The sequence below is a fragment of the Drosophila subobscura genome, chromosome U (genome assembly GCF_008121235.1).
Source record: "Drosophila subobscura isolate 14011-0131.10 chromosome U, UCBerk_Dsub_1.0, whole genome shotgun sequence".
Taxonomy (NCBI): Eukaryota; Metazoa; Arthropoda; class Insecta; order Diptera; family Drosophilidae; genus Drosophila; species Drosophila subobscura.
Genome location: NC_048534.1, coordinates 13806651 through 13822650, shown reverse-complemented (window position 1 = coordinate 13822650; position 16000 = coordinate 13806651). Strand labels below are relative to the sequence as shown.

General features: G+C 44.8%; 1 protein-coding gene across 1 annotated transcript in view; it reads left to right on the top strand.

The window, feature by feature from the left end:
• The window catches only part of LOC117901496, a 29693-nt gene continuing 13693 nt past the window's right edge, over positions 1-16000 (top strand). The window contains exons 1-2 of the mRNA XM_034812265.1: positions 1-143; positions 1860-2349. The gene's annotated coding sequence lies outside the window, so the exon portion shown is untranslated. The remainder of the gene's footprint in view (positions 144-1859; positions 2350-16000) is intronic.

Sequence of the window (16000 nt, the reverse complement as noted above, 5' to 3'; positions counted from 1 at the left end):
CGGAGGACAGTTTGCAGCGGCAAATCAGTCGAATCGGGAGCGTGGCGATGTTCGTTTTGCGGCAGTTATCGTTGCGGCCGGAGTGGCAGTTGCCAGTTGCTTGAAACAGGAGCTGCCAACTGAATGTGTGATTTCTGCGAAGTGTGGATACTAGTGCCAGTGAGGGAATGCAACCAGCAACCAGCAACTAGCGTGCGGCCAAGAAGTGAGCAAAAGCTGAAACTGAAGTTGAAGCCAGTTCAAAAGTTCAAAACATCAAAAAGTGTCAAGTGAAACAAACAAATGAAGAAACACTTTGCGGCCGGGGCTCGGCAGCGTGTGTGTGGGCTGGGCCTGCATGTGTAATTAATTTTTGGCATTTAAATTGGCCAGCATCAAGGCTTTAAATCAATTTGACAAATTTGCATTTTTCTGGTGGGCGAAAAGGCCAAAATAAGAATAAAACAAAATAAAGGGAAGCCACCAAAGGCAATTTCATTTACAAATTACAAATTGATGTGGTACATGGAAGGAAGGTCTCGGAATACAGCAGCAATCAGGGGACTCCCAGGGAGGCCACTGGAGCAGGCGAGCAGAAGAGGAGGGACTTGGGGGAAGCCTGCCAAATATTCCCCTTCGGTCGTGGGAAGCTTGAAATCATTTGTCTGATATGAGGCAACGTGTTCGGCTCTGCGGATTAAGTGGATTATTGGGGGTCATCTTGAGGATTATTTTCTCGAGCTGGCAGCTTTCATTTTTGTACTTTCTTTTCAACTCGGTGAGCAACGATGTAAAAGGAGCGAAGACAGATAATATGTTGGATCTTACAGAGGTTTTTTTCCAAGTATTATTTATAAATAATTACTTAAAGAGTTGAAAATGATATCCATGCCATTCATCTTTGAACGAAATTCCTTAATATAAACAACTTTTCTCGTTGCCTCAGCGTTTCAAGTTAATTTTACTCTTCCATTAAAATTTCGTGCGAAATTTCGTATTCAGGGAAATGCTCGGTATTAAAAAATGATATAAATGATTTAAATACTTTTCTTTCTGCATATTTTTGCCCATTTTCCTTGAGCTACAATGAGCTTAATGTGGTGCAAAGAAATCTCGCGTTTGCTTTTTAACGAAGGTCTGAAGGGTCGGAGCTGGAAAATTAAAGCTGAGGGACTGGGAGGGCGGTTGGGTAACAGCAAAGAGCAAGAGTAATAATAATAATAACATGAACAAAATAAAAGGAATGAGCAGAAGAAAAATGACTGAAACGTGCCTCGTATGCAAATATTTTCAAAACGCAGACTAATAAGTGGAAGCCACCAGGACAATGGCTGCCGGGAATGGCAAGTCCCGAAAGCCGATGACAAAGACAGAATCCGACAGGACCGAGGTGCCAACGGGTCCTAACCGGGAGACACATCTTTTCTCCAGACTGGGGGAGAGCATCTTAGGCGCGCTTTATGTAATGTCAGAGATGGGGAAGAGTTTCTTTTGTTTCAGCATAAATTAAAGAATCGTTTTCTCTCTCATTTATAACAATAACGAAAGTCTGTCAAAGAGCTCAACAATCCTAAAAAAATTGTTCAGGCAATCTCTCCCACCAGTCGGGAAGAGTATGGGGAGAAATGAAACACATTTCATTGCATAATTCATGGCGATGGGGGAGGGCAAGACAGCCGCTTGCCATTTGGTATGGTCATAAATCTTTTGCCATATGGGCTGCCATTCCCATCATCGTCATGAACAGGGGAGAAATGTGAGGAGCACTTCAACAACAACAAAAACACACAAAACAAACACAAAAATATTTTAAAAATTAAATTGTTATTGTTCTCCCCAATCGTCAGTCGAATGGCCGTGAACAATTCATCAGAGAGGAGGCAATCCATCACAAAACAAACAACAACAACAACGACAGAGAGTGCTTACAATTGCCTAAAAGGCCAGAGGACAACAAAATAGAATAGTTGCCAAATATATTCCATGAGAAGTGGCTAAAACAATAAGCACCGGGCGCTTTAAAACTCCCCTCTGTCCCTCCCTGCCCCTCTCTAACTCTCGCTATCTCTCTCGGAAAACACAAACTATGAAGCAAAACTGTGGCAGCATCAGCAACATCATCAACAACAGCAGCAGGTCCACTCTTTGGGCCATCAGCAAGAGCAACACAGCCCACAATGTTCCATGGCTAATACAAAAGTAACAAACAACAAATTGCCAGCAACAACTAAGCCAAAAGTTCGCCAAAGCATTTGATGCTAAAACAACAACCACAGCAGCAGCAGCAGCAGCATCAACAGCAGCAGCAGTGGCAACACTTTTACGAGTCGCCAACTACATTTTTACAACGAATTTTTGTTATTGCACAAGGTAAGTCCTGGGCTCTGCCTTTTCTACCGCTGGTCACCAAATCGAGCAACTAAAATGTGAAGCACCTTGGTTTTTGTTGTCCCCTCTCTTTGGCTGCCATAGGACTTGACCTACGACATGTTTGCTGCTATTGAGAGTGGCCAAACATGGCTTCTTTTATGGCTTTTTCCTGCCGGGTCCTATTAAGCAAGCCTGTAGGCAAGGCTATTGAGTGCTAGTCTTCGATTTTCTTGCCCTTCTACGTCAGAAAGGTGCAAAGAATTTGTGGAGAAGAAGCTGCAGGCAAAGAAAATCTGATTTTCACTGCAGATCACGCCGGGCAATTCGCTTTTTCGCAGCTCAATTAGCTTCCCCTCAGCTCAGCTCTGAGATGAAGGGAAATCCGTATAATTAAATGAAAGCCACATGGTTGGCCTGACTGCAGCGCACTTATCGGATGTGTCTGACTAGCCCACATCCTCACACACAGCCGCAAGCCCCAGCACCCGCAGAGCCACCACCGCAGCCGCATTCCACTCGAACTCAAGCACTTGTCCAACATATATCATCTTTCATGATGTTGTTGCAAAAAAGAAAATAAAAGGGAAGAAAAATTGAGAAGAAAATGCTGACAGGCGAGTGAGTGGAAAAAGTTGTTCGAGCTGCCATTGAATACGCTTTTCAGCTGCTGCCGCATCGCAATCCCTTTTTAATTTTTCATGGCTGCCTCGCCAAACTCTGCCCCTCCTCGCAGGCTCACTCAAAGTCAAAGCAAACACAGGGCCCAGCCGAACCGAAACGAACCGAACCAAAAGTTCGGGGGCGTCCCATGGGTGGGCTATACGATGCACATGCATAGAGGGCCAGAGTGCTGTAAGTCATACTTAACTCATAGCAAACACATTTGCCTGCACCCTGACTTCTCAGCCCAGTGCCGAGTGCCGACTACGCTCATCTTTCATCTCCTGTCGCTCACGTCCAGCTGCCAAAACTCAAAGTTCTCATATGCTAAGCGTGAAAAATTGCCCGAGATGGACTCCTGACCCGCCGCTACCGATCCCCCACTCCCACCCCGACTCCACCCAGATCAAATATTTGCATAGTAAATGGTTTCTATTATTAACTATGTACACTTCCATCTCGAAGGCTCTGCGCTTGCTTTGGCTGTTTTTTTGGGGGTCCGGCCAGCAGTTTTCATAAAACGCCGAAACAAAGTTGTTAAAATATTTGCCAGGCACTCTCTAAGTGGGCTCCTTAGCTCTCCTCAGCTGTGGCCTGTCCAAGTCCTGTGTCTGTGGTCAGGGCTGGCACTTACTTATGTTAGGGATGCGCCTTGCGTGTGCCCTGCCGTGTGCGCCATAAACGAAAATCAATTAAATCCTGTGCATGCTTTTAATTAAAATTCCCATGGAGTTGTATAATTAAGTTAACGCTTTTGCATGGCTCACACTGTATTGTTGGGCGTACTCGATCCGTGAAGAGCTAAGTAACGGCAGAAGGGACTAGGTAATACGTGGCATGCCAGGTAATATGAAGTCGATTCTTCTGAGGCTGAAATGGTTCGCTGCTCTTTCCAGCTTCATTTGCGCAGTCCCCGCACAGCACTCACGTAAATAAGGCGCGAAATTTAAAGCTCGAATCTCATTAAAATGGTTTTATTGCCAAGGCAGATACCCAGAGACTGCGGAGCAGGCAGCGCGGTGTGTCGGGAAGGTCCTTCCATTTCGCTACACATTCATTTTCCACCCATCCATAGTTTCATTCCGCTGGAGCTGTGGCGCTGCGGGTGTCAATTTCATTGAGCGCTGCTAGCTTTGAAGTTGGCCAAAAGGGTAGCAGAGCAGAAGGAGTGGGGAGTGGTGAGTTAGGGGGAGTGGAGTGGAGGGGCGCCTTAGCACAATTGAAATCGATGGCGGAGAAGGGCAAAACTACGGGGCGTGGTTGGGACCATCTCCATCTCTCACCCACAAGCACAGACACAAAAACAGCTCAAACTCAATTTGAAGCCCTCCATTTATTTTTCCGCTCCCTCCCTCGCGCACCGCATTTACAGTGAAAGAGTGCCACGAGGACGGGCCGGGGTGGCGGGGAGTAAGCCAATAATTTTCATTTCAACTTGGCATTTTTTTGGCGGCTGCCAGACGCAGCAGCGTCAGATGACTTCTTGCTGGGCTGGGCTGGGGTTTTGCAGCATCCCCAGAAACCGTAGGAACCGTTTAAGTGGAAAATTACACTAAAATAGACACAAAATGCTATTTGTGGGTGCCAGGCCTCTGCATCGAATAGGCAGCATGGCAGCAGGGGCTTGATATTTCGATTGAGAGTGCCAACAGCGGTTGGGCAAACGTTGGGGCAAAGTGGCGGCTGGTAAATGCCAATAACCCAATCCAGACCTGTCCATGACGTCATGTGTTGGGCCTTTTCCAGCGGAAAGTCGCTGAGCATTGACATGGAATCGAACTAAGTGGGACGTCAGTTGGGATTGGGATTTGATGATGCTTATGTACAAAGATTCATACAAGCATAAAATACGTTTTTTAATCAGTGAAATATCAGATACAAGCAATTAATGGAACGAATGTACTCATGGCAGAGTGCCCCCAAAGAAGGGACAATTAAAATATCATTCATGCAGTGACAGACTCGTTTCCATCAAACGGGGGCTTCTGTATTTCCACTTTTCCCGTTTGACAGTTCATTTCGGAGCGAAGAAATAACGAGAAAAACCGGACCGACAGCCCAAAAAGAGGAGATGGAAATTTTAAAGGGCGAGGAAACTTTACAGTTGGCCAATAAAAAATGCAGGACCCCAGAAATAGTTCGCAATCACAGTGCAAGGAAGAGCGGAGAAGAGAGGAGATGGAGTGCAGTGGCAGGGAAAGAGGGAGACGATGCATTTAATTGTTCGGAGAGGAGAGGAGAGGCGTATGCGAATAAAGTTTAAGTACAATTTTTGTGTTGACACTTGGCAGCAGGAGAGGCTTAAGGCAGGAATGTGAAACGAACACAGAGGAGCAACTGCAACAATCAAAAGTAAATACAAATAACAAGTTTTGTGCGACACGAGGCAAGAGGCAAGAGGCAGGCAGGGCAGCCACTTATGCCCGTCCCAAGTCCCGTTGTCGAGACGAGACGAGACAAGACAGGACTGAGCCGGAGAGTGCGACCGAGAGATGTGTTCAACAAAGTAGACAGACCGTGACTGCACATAAGTTGGGACTCGCCGGAGAGGGCTGCATCATCAGCATCATCATCATGGGTCTCGTCCCCTTCATCATGAGAAGAAAAGCTAAACAAATCCTTATGTCAGGGCAGGGACATCATATCCTTGTACGTTTGTCTTTCGGGACAATGCGATTCTTCTGCACTTTTTCCTCTGCTCGCTCGCTTGTAAGCAAAATCCTTTTGGCACAGCATTTGTATGCCCATCGTGAAAAGGACAACAGGAGAGGCAGCCCTCTATCTATCTGTCTTGCGTCGTCTCTGTGCCATCTCTTTCTGAGTAGTTATTTAGGTACATTTGAATACGTGCACGCCAGCTCTCACAAATGCAAAATAAACCCAAAATGCACTTCCGCCTTAATGCGTTTTGTTCTGGGCAGGCAGGGACAAACGTAAACGGATATTAGTTTGCCTGATGTGGGAGCTTTGAGGGTGTTCCGGGTGCCCAGGGCACTGCCAATCCTCCATAATTGTGTGTATCTCAGGGAGGCTACGACCTCATAAAACAAGGGCGAAAACGATGTCGGAATCAAGAGAAATGTGCGCGTCAGGAGCAGTGAAAAATTGCAGCAAGTTGGCAGCTCCTACGGCACGTACCGAGAGAAGGAACCATTTATACAGCTCTCCCCATTTCCCGTAAAAATATTACACTAAAAATAAGTTCCCAGAGCGACGTTAGGTACATGTTATGCAAAAATGAATTGATGTACTTATGCACTATATGGGGGTGCATTAGGAGTTGGACTTTGTGCAAAATACTGGGGGGATATATGAACCACATTGCTGGCAGCCCAATAATTAATTGGCTCTTGGGTCTTTTGCATCTTTAAAAGCATTTAAATTTACTTCCCAGCTAGCAGCTAATTTCAAAGGGTATTACATCAAAGTGTTTCGAAACGTTTCTATGAATGAATGTCTGTCAAACGAAAAGCAAGGTCACTTGATGCCGTGTCTACTCATGCTTATGCCAAGTGCTGTCTCCATTTAATCATTCTCCCACCTAGCCAATTCTATTACGAGTAAATCACACGCAAGTTGATCACCAAAAGGGCCCACCTGCATAATCAAGTTAACTTCTGGCATCAAGATGGCAAAGCCCCAGTAGTCGTACAATTTTTGAGTCTCGTCGACTAATTCAGGTGAGTCGTGCGTGTGCCTTAGTTTCGGTGTCAACTAGAACGGCGGCACGGGACATGGCGGCACGTCTCTCGCTCTCTCGAAGTCTGCTGCCTCAAATGCGGTCTCCGACTGCTGCTTCCAACTAACCGACTGTGTTTATGTGTGTGTGTGTGCTTTGTGATGATATGGGGCATTCTGTGTACATCCTGGCGTGTGCTCATCATTCTCATATCTGTGGCCTGCTCTACTCCGCCAGTTTCCCTTCCGTTCCTTTGCTTGGTTGCCTACCAATTAAGTACAAAAATATAAAACGCTGTCAAGGACAAACAAATGTGCATTTTAATTAAATTTTTAGCTCGGCCCGGGCGCGTGCCACATTTTTCCCACTCTCCATCATGGGCCATTTAAGAATGCAGTTTCCATGCAGTGAAGTACATGCCGGGGAGTGGCAGTGGCAGAGCCCGAGGTAGAGGCCCAGCCGAAGCCTGTCATAAATCACTTGCGAGAAATGCTACCAAAAATGTGCGTCTGTCGGGCAGCGGCAGTGGGTGTGCGGGTGTGCGGGTGCTGCTGGGCGTGGCATAATGTGTAACTGTGCCAAATGCTCTGCCACTAAATAAAATGGCTACGTGCAAAGTTTCTGGCCACAGCAGAGCACCGAAACACACAAAAAAATAAAGAAAGTTAGAACCAACAACACGAGAAGGGAAAATGAACAAATGCCAACAAAATCTAAGAAACTTTCCATACTCGCAGAGAGAAGTTCCTCGAGTTGTCCTCGGTGGTAAACCAGAGGAGAGATGGAGTGGAGTGGAGCGGAGTGATAGAGCGTGCAAAGTAAGAGATACATATTAATTGCTGTTGTGGCACAGCACAGCAGCAACAACTGCAGCAACTTTGTCTGTGTTTTTGTGTTGAAATGCTAAGCAGCAAGCTGGGAAAATCTGGAGGCAGAAGCAGAACAAGGAAACCCCAGGCGGAGATTTAGAGGCAGCCAAAAACCGAGCAGACTAGAGCTCTCAGTGCCAGGAGCGTAGCCATAAAGATAATTAGCAGGGGCAGATACTGGAATTTGGTCAGGCCAACGCTAATTTATGACCCCCAAAGATTAGCCCAGATTTGACGAGTGCTCCCTTAGCATAGAGAGCTAGAAATCCCTTCTTGTTTGCGTCAAATCAAATTCGATTCGCCTCAATCAAAAGTTATCCGAGGCAATCATGGAGCGACTGCTGCCACAAAGCATTACAGCTCCTTCATTGGCCATGTCGCCTGCAGTTGCACCATGGCTCCACCGTGGCTGACGCTGTCTGCCCCCAGGCGGCTGTCCCGCCACCGTCAGGCGGCGGCTCCCTTCCGTTGGGGTTCCCCAATGTTGTCTCGTTGAATTATAGCGCGCCACGCACTTAATCATTTGCGTTTTCTTTGCCACATCCGAAAAGTTTTGCATGTCTTGGGCTTAGATAGTTGCCAACCCGGGTTCTGGTTTTGGACTGGGAGCCGTTGGTGTTGGCATTGCCAAGTTTTCTCGGCTACCGAAGTTGGGAGCCAAAGACCGCAAAGAGCATGGCAATGACAATGCTGCGCGAATGTTGTCCTAGTCCTAGGACCGAGCTAGACTCTATTCGATCCGGGCTCTGGATATTTGTGTGCGTGCTGCGTGTCCTTGTCAAAAGTAAGCAAGTGTCGCGGTAGTTATCTCCAACTCCGCACCCCCTGCTCTTGCGTTTGGTGGGTCAACATTTCATACCCGACCACAATGAGCCACTCGAGGAAAGTTTGCGAAAAACAAAAACGAATTTAACCAAGAACTTTTGACGTTTGGCGACTCCAGCCACAGAAAACAGTCCGCCCTTTCGAGTGGAGTGTATGGATCTATGAAAGACAAAGGGAAGGACAGCCCGAGGGATATTTTACACTAAGAGAACTGAGTAATTCGTTGACATTTTCGGTTTTAGGACCAAAAAGTGCAGATTTACCCCAGAGAATATGAGTTTCTGCTGCACTTATGTATCGCTCTTTGAATACTTATTTATCCAATAATTCATGAGTGAAAATTGTTCTATGTGTAGCCCTTTCCTCGCCCTGATGTTTTGTGCTGCCCATGCGGGTCGTATGATTAATATTAAAGTTCTGCCAGAAGTGAAAATTAAACTTGGCCAAGGGGAGCCAGCCAGGCACCATAAGTTTTTGCAGTGAGACAGGGTGCAGGATGTAGAGAGACAGAGAGAATGGAAGCAGCAGTCAAAGACACGCAAAAGGTTGCCCCAGGATGGGGCAGACAATAGCGACAACTGGGGGGCGAAAGGGAAATTTTGCCGACTGTTGCCAACGTTTAAATCAGATAAACATTCCATGGGCTCCCTGCGTGTTGCTGTTGTTATTCCAATGCTGGTTTTTGTTATGCGGGTATGTGGGGGAGGGGGCGGAGGGGGCGGAGCCTGCCGAGGGTGTGGCAAGCTGTGCTGGTGTTATAAAGCTGCAGGCGGCAACTTAATTTCTTCTCATTTTTGCCTCTGGCGGAGCAGCAAGTACAGCACAAAAAGCGAGGAAATCCAAAATAAATAAGACATTTGTTGTATTCATTGTTATTGCTGTCTGTGAGCCCGAGTTGATGTTGGTTCTGCCGTTCTTGCAGATTTTCCCATCCACACTTGCCAGGGAATCCCTAACAAGTCACTATACCACAAGCTCCAGGAAAACATCTGAGGGTTGTTCGCGGCATATGAGTGATTTTTGTTCTATGTGCTTGCAGTGAGTGCTGAGAGAGTTTATTAATTCATAAGCTCAGTTTTTTCGCCTAACCGTTTTCGTTTCCCTGCATCACCAGTGGCCTGGTGCTGGAGAGGGCCACGATTTTCGATGATGATGAGATTGTAAATTGAATGCGGAACCCAACCGTTCTACTCCTGCCCGCTGATGTGTCAGTTAAAGAATGCAGAACTTTCTCGCTTTAAGAAATTTAAGAACAACGAAGGAAGAACGTATTTCTATTAGCTACGAAGTACTGCCACCACAAGGCACTTTGTAGCACAAATGTGACGCTGTCTGGGCGTCACAGAAAAAGAGATTCCCGACCTTCCACTTCCACTCATTGCGTTCACTCAATTGCAAACAATATTTCAATTTTATTTTATTATCGCAGGACACGCGCTGGCTTAAAGGGAGATACGGAAGCAGGCTGGATCCGAAAGGATACAAGCATGGATATCCTTTACTTTTATTGTATTATAATGCAGACTGATGCCAGCCAGAAAATCTCACTCTTAATCCCATTCCGACCCATTGTGCCGCGCACACACACACGCTGGCAGGGTGCTACGGCTGGAGCTGGTGGCTGTGCTGGCTTTCCAGCCAACAGTTATTGATAGTTATGGCACGCCCATACGCACAGATGGCCGCCCCTTTTTTGATTTGACCAAAATTCACATTTTTCCGCATCCTTTACATTGTGGCACGGACGCGGGGCCTGGTCTCGGGATCCCTAGCTGGCCTTCTCTGTTCATTTTTCCATCTCGGTCACTCTCTTTGCAATACAAGAATTTTGCATAATTTATTAGGAATATTTAATAAAAAATGCCACAAGGCAAACACTGATGGCAACGGGGAAGGCAGCCGTTTGGCAAACTTTACGCTTCGTTAGCTTCTGTTCGCTCTCTCTCTTCTCTCTCTGTTTGCTTCTGTTCGTCTCTCTCATTTTTCTCCTTTTGTGTGTGCGGGCACCAAATACGTTGAGCTACATTTATGCTTTGTTTCTCTCTTCAACACACACACACACACACACACACACAGATACACACACCCACACTCTCGCCTGCATTTGCAATGTAGATTCACTTTTGTGAATTTATGGCGGAAAAACTCACACGCCAAGGAGCAGCAGCTTGCAGCCAGGCACGCTCTCAGATACACTCTCAGAAATCGGAGCGAACTAATAAACCAATGCCATAAATCACAAAACGGGAAGCCCTAAGATTAGGGTACGGTTTTTAATGGCACTACTCCCTGTTTAAGCAGAGTTTTCCTTTGACTTTTGACAACACAACGAACCTTAATTGAATAAATTTCGACAGTTTGCTGAAATACACAACTGAGGAAACCAAAGTGGTCATGATATGCAGCACGAAATAGTATTAATAACATGATCCATCCATTCTTAATTAATATTCATCAAAAAACTAGTATTAAAACTTCCAGGCGTTTGAGCATTTCATTTATTTTCTGTTCATGTAACTTTTCCGCACAGACTTTCCCCTTTTTTCCATCATTGTTGATGCGCATTCGATTTCATTGATTTGGTAAAAGGTATAGCCCCTCTGCGTGTGTGTGTAAACCTTTTAACATAAATCATTGCCAGTCGCCTCCCAACCTCAATGCAGCCAGTGAGGCAGGACGCAGGACTGTGTGGGAAAAATCCTTTCGCATTGATTTGATTTGAAATTGTTGAAGCATGAAGTGACAGTTGAAATATCGTTTTACATGCGCCGCCAACGCTGACGATGACGATTGAGTGGAGGTATGGCGGCTGACATGTAACTCAACAAGCGGCGACAAGGCTGCGTCTCTCTGATTAGTCAGTCACTAAAGCACCTACATACACACACAAGCGAGTGTGTCTACCCTTGTGCCACCTTTTTCCCCAATCAACTTGCATTACATCATTCTGGCACACACACGCAACTGCGAACTTGACATTCCGTTGCTACTCGTCGCTGCATTTTGTTTTACTTGCATTCAGAATGCCATGCCATGCCGCCACTTGCCAATTCAATTTCATTGACACCTGACATATAGGCGACTTGTCGGCTCTGGGTTACCACTGGTGACGGTTGAATAGAGATGTCGTGGGAAAATCATTCACTTAGTCTTAGTTAGTGCATAGTTCCCAATGACTATAGAAGCAAGAGTAATCAAATTTGTTTTATTTAAAGTATTTACTCGTCAAAGAAGTGCAAGAACTAAGCACAAAGGCCCCGTTCCCTTTTTTTTAAGTTTGTGATTCGTGCCTTGTCGCACCCAGCCTTAAGGGTCAGCACACAGCCATCGCCCAACTCATTCATTAACCCCTTCTTCGTGGTGGGATGAGCTTATCCTTCTCGGTAAATCAGCACGTTTTGCACAGCAAATATTTTCCGCATTCCAACTGCGCACTTAAAGCACATTTTCTGGTGGTGATAAATCAAGCGTGAAAAGTATATTTTATTTTGGATGCTCTAGCTTTAAAAGTTCTATGCATCCACATTAAAATGTCGTTTGTATGGCTCGACTCCGGCATGCGGTACTCCAGTTTTGGCAGCTGCTGGGCTGGATCCACAAATTGGGCAACAACAAAGGAGGAGTAGGGAACATCACCCACAAATTGGGTATCGGTTAAAAAGAATCGAGTGCGAAAAAATGTTTGAAATTCTAATCTTTCAGTTCACGCTTGAGTACATCCCACACAGCCTACCGTATGTGTGAGCTCTACTCCTACCATACAAATATACACATATCCAGAGGCACCAAAGCGGTCACAAATATTGGGCAAAAGGTTCCACAAACAGTAGAAATTGCTTAGGTGATACCTTCGCTATTATGAATTAACAGTGAACTTGAGAGTATGTAGAAGAGAAGTTCCAATGTATTTTATAGACATTCCAAATATTCCCACATGTTCGCAGCTCTACTGTAAAATCTTTCTATGTGTATGTCTATACTCCTATCCAAATATTTTTACTAGTAAGTATTTGTTCTGGTAGTGGACTATGTTTGTGTTTCCAGACACGTGTAAAAGCCAAATATTTTGCAGTCAATATATCAAAAAATATTTTCTGCGCGCCGGCCGACTTCAGAGATGAATGAACACAAAAATAGAGTGAATAAGGGGCCATAGAATAGAACACAAAATGAATGGACCAAAATATGCATCACACTCGTACATACCAGAATAGCAGAGCCCATAAAAAAACTGAAAGAATTCGAGGCGAGAGTCGCTGCCTAAAACCCGAAACAGGAACGTCATGCAGGGGCGGAGAATTCAGCTCTGGCACACGCCTCTCTTTCACACTTTATGCACTGCATTTTGTTTAAAACAAATACATTTTACGCCGAGACAAACTAACAAACATTAATCAAAACTTTTGCGGCTCGGTCTGAAGGTTGCCCGAGAAAATGGCCAACGCCGAGGGAGCAGATAGCATGGGTAGATAGTTATTCTCTGGATGGAGGGTACGGAAGTGCAGGAAGGGAAGTGTAAAAGTCCGTTGGCCAGATGACCAGATGGTGGTCGGTGGTTGGCCTCGGCCTTTTCTATATTAAAGTCCCCACCGCATGACGGGGCAGCATTTGCAAGCTTTTAGATACAATGGCCAAAGGTCAAATTGTAATATGGAGCAGCTGGGGTGGGATGGAATGGATGATGCTGGGAACTGAAAGTAGGCCGACTGCGACACTGGCAGGTGTGGCAGGAGCAGGTGAAATCTGCTGCTCCGCCTTCGCGACAATCTGGGGCTTGGCCTTTGACCTCGCAGCTTTATGCCTGCGTCATTCCGTTCATAAATCCTAGAAACTCGCATCGTGGCTGTGACTATACCTAAAGATTTTATACGGTCAGAATCTATGTATAGAATGGGTATGTAAAGTTGTAGGTGTTCTCCATACAGGTATAAGCTTGGATTCCTGCAAACCATTGAAATATTTATTAGGATATTTAAGTGGTAAAATTAACGTATTCCAAATATAAAAGTTAAATTCTCAACAAGTTCTCGAAGACAATTTGATCCAAAGTTAGGGTATTCCATTCGCTTTCTGTGTAATCAGCATCATGTTGGAAATAAATTTAGCTTTTGTGCAACGCTATGCATATTTAAAAGAAAGTACCACACATCCACATGCATTTGCAAACTGTGTGATTGTCCTAGTCGAAGCTGCTGCTGACCCTACCCCCAAGCTGCCCCCTGTTGCTATGGGATATGGAGCGTGGCACGTGTAATGCGAAAAGTGTCCTTGACTTTGCTTGCTGCTGGGGGGAGTTTTGTTTAATTGCAAACACACACAACCTCACACACACACACTCAAGCGCAGTCGAATGAAATTCCTAATGAATGCAAATGAATGGCGGGCTCCAACAACAAACTACTAAAAGTATTTATTATGCATAAAAAAATGAAATTTCATGACAACCTAAATGTGTTAAAGGGCACGCAGGGGGCGAGGGGATGGGCATTTATACCAGTGTTTGCATATTTGCTTGTGCCGGTGTTTGTTTGTTTGTTTGCTCATTTAATTTAAATATTTAATTAAAATTTCGAGCGCGGATTGATTCAGACAATTAAAAATAGCACGCTCAGCAAAGGTGTGTGCTCGAATGGAATGTGGCTAGGGAGAACCCAGCCCACCCAGTCCCCTTCTGCCCGCGGTAATCCGCTTGACTAATCCATAAATATTAAATCTCACACAACAACAAAAATATGCCTGGATATTAGGAATTTATCCTTGTATTTACATATACAATTTACTTGTATAGTGCGTTAGAGGACACACGCTTTGAATATTTTAGGTAAAATACAAATAAAACTATGCATGATCATTATTTTATCTTTTATATTATTCATTATTCTCAATTGTCAATGTAAAGAACAAAAACTATATTTAGATACCAAACCATCTAAATTATGGGATAGGAGCCATGTTCGATGAGTAATTGGGTTTTCAAATGATAATTCGAACTATCATTCGGTTCGTTTTAACATTTCAATATACCATGCAACGAAATCTAGAGTCCTTTGACGGCAACGTTTAAAGGACCGGAGAAACAAATGGTCAGAAAATAATATTTCATTTACTGTCGACTGCCCAAATTTTTAAATGGGAACACAAAGCTTGGGTGCTCAACCCGGAACTTCATCAGGAATATCGAAACCAAAAAATTATGTAATTTGTAAAATTTTAAAGTGCCAGAAAATGTCACTTGAAAATGTTTTAAATTTTAATACACTGGTTTCAGTGTGAGCATACAGCAGTCTGGTGCCAAAATTTGGTGGCTCTAGCTCTTATAGTCTCTGAGAACTAGCCGACAAACAAGACGGACAGACGGACGGACGGACGGACGGACAGACGGACAGACAGACATGGCTCAATCGACTCGGCTATTGATGCTGATCAAGAATATATATTCTTTATGGGGTCGGAAACGTTTCCTTCTGTGCGTTACATACAACCGTTATCCGCACAAATACAATATACCCTATTTACTCTTCGAGTACCGGGTATAAAAATGACGGACACACGCTATAGATGGAAGTATGTACACAGAAAGCATAAATGTATCTAATTGAAATCCAGAAAATCCAGATAACTAATTGTTAGATTCAATAATCCACTTTTTTTGGCTTCTAAGGTCTGTTGCAGCGTTCTGTTGGTGGGTTTTGATAATCTCTAACGGGCTTTTATTGAAATAAATTGTGCATTTTGTGTATGGCATTTATACTCGTGCCTGTTCTCCTGCAATGAAATCAGAACCGCGTGTGAATTTGTGTGCGTACATTTGCTTGGTCATAAACATGATTAAAAATTGTTTGGCTCCTCTCCGGAGCTCAAATTAAACAGCCGAACCCGCAACAGCCACAACACCAGCAGCAGCGGCAGCGGCAGCGGCAGCGGAACACAAAGCACCTTGCGGGCTAGGCCTACACATACATATACACATGCCCGTCAATGTGTACGGCTGTGACGTGTGTGTGCATGTGTATGGGTGGGTGGCTGCATGCGGCTTTGACGCTGTTTGCATTAGTAGGCAACCCCCACCCCGGCACTGCTTCATTCCTTTCTCTACCGTTCGTTCGCTTTTGTTTTATTTGCTTTGTTCTGAGCTGGCGGCAGGATTTGGCAGGAGTTTATTTGCTCTTCGGCTTTTATGCGCGCAAATTGTTTACTCTTTTTAGTGGCTTTTATTATACTAGTACATGCGAGCACAGGCGGGGTGGGGAACGATTCCCAAATGATCTACAGGTCTGAAAAGGTCAACCCATGGATTTGGTTGGATTACATCAACTTTGCTCTAAAATACGTTTGCAAAACGAATTCATAATGAATTTGAAACATTTTCAGTGAAATCAGATGGTGGACAACGAATCAAACAATTAACTAAAATCAGAAAAATTGTTCCCTTAGTTTCCGTTGAGTCGCGGGACATGTTTTGGGTGGATTGAAACCAAGAGCTACTTCCGTATGTAAAATAGGAACGACAGGAAACCAACATAAACATAAATAACAGTCAGCAACGGACTCATAACCCATAACTCATCTTCTGGGCCAAATCATTAAATGAGCTATCGGCCATCAGTGTTCGCAGTCT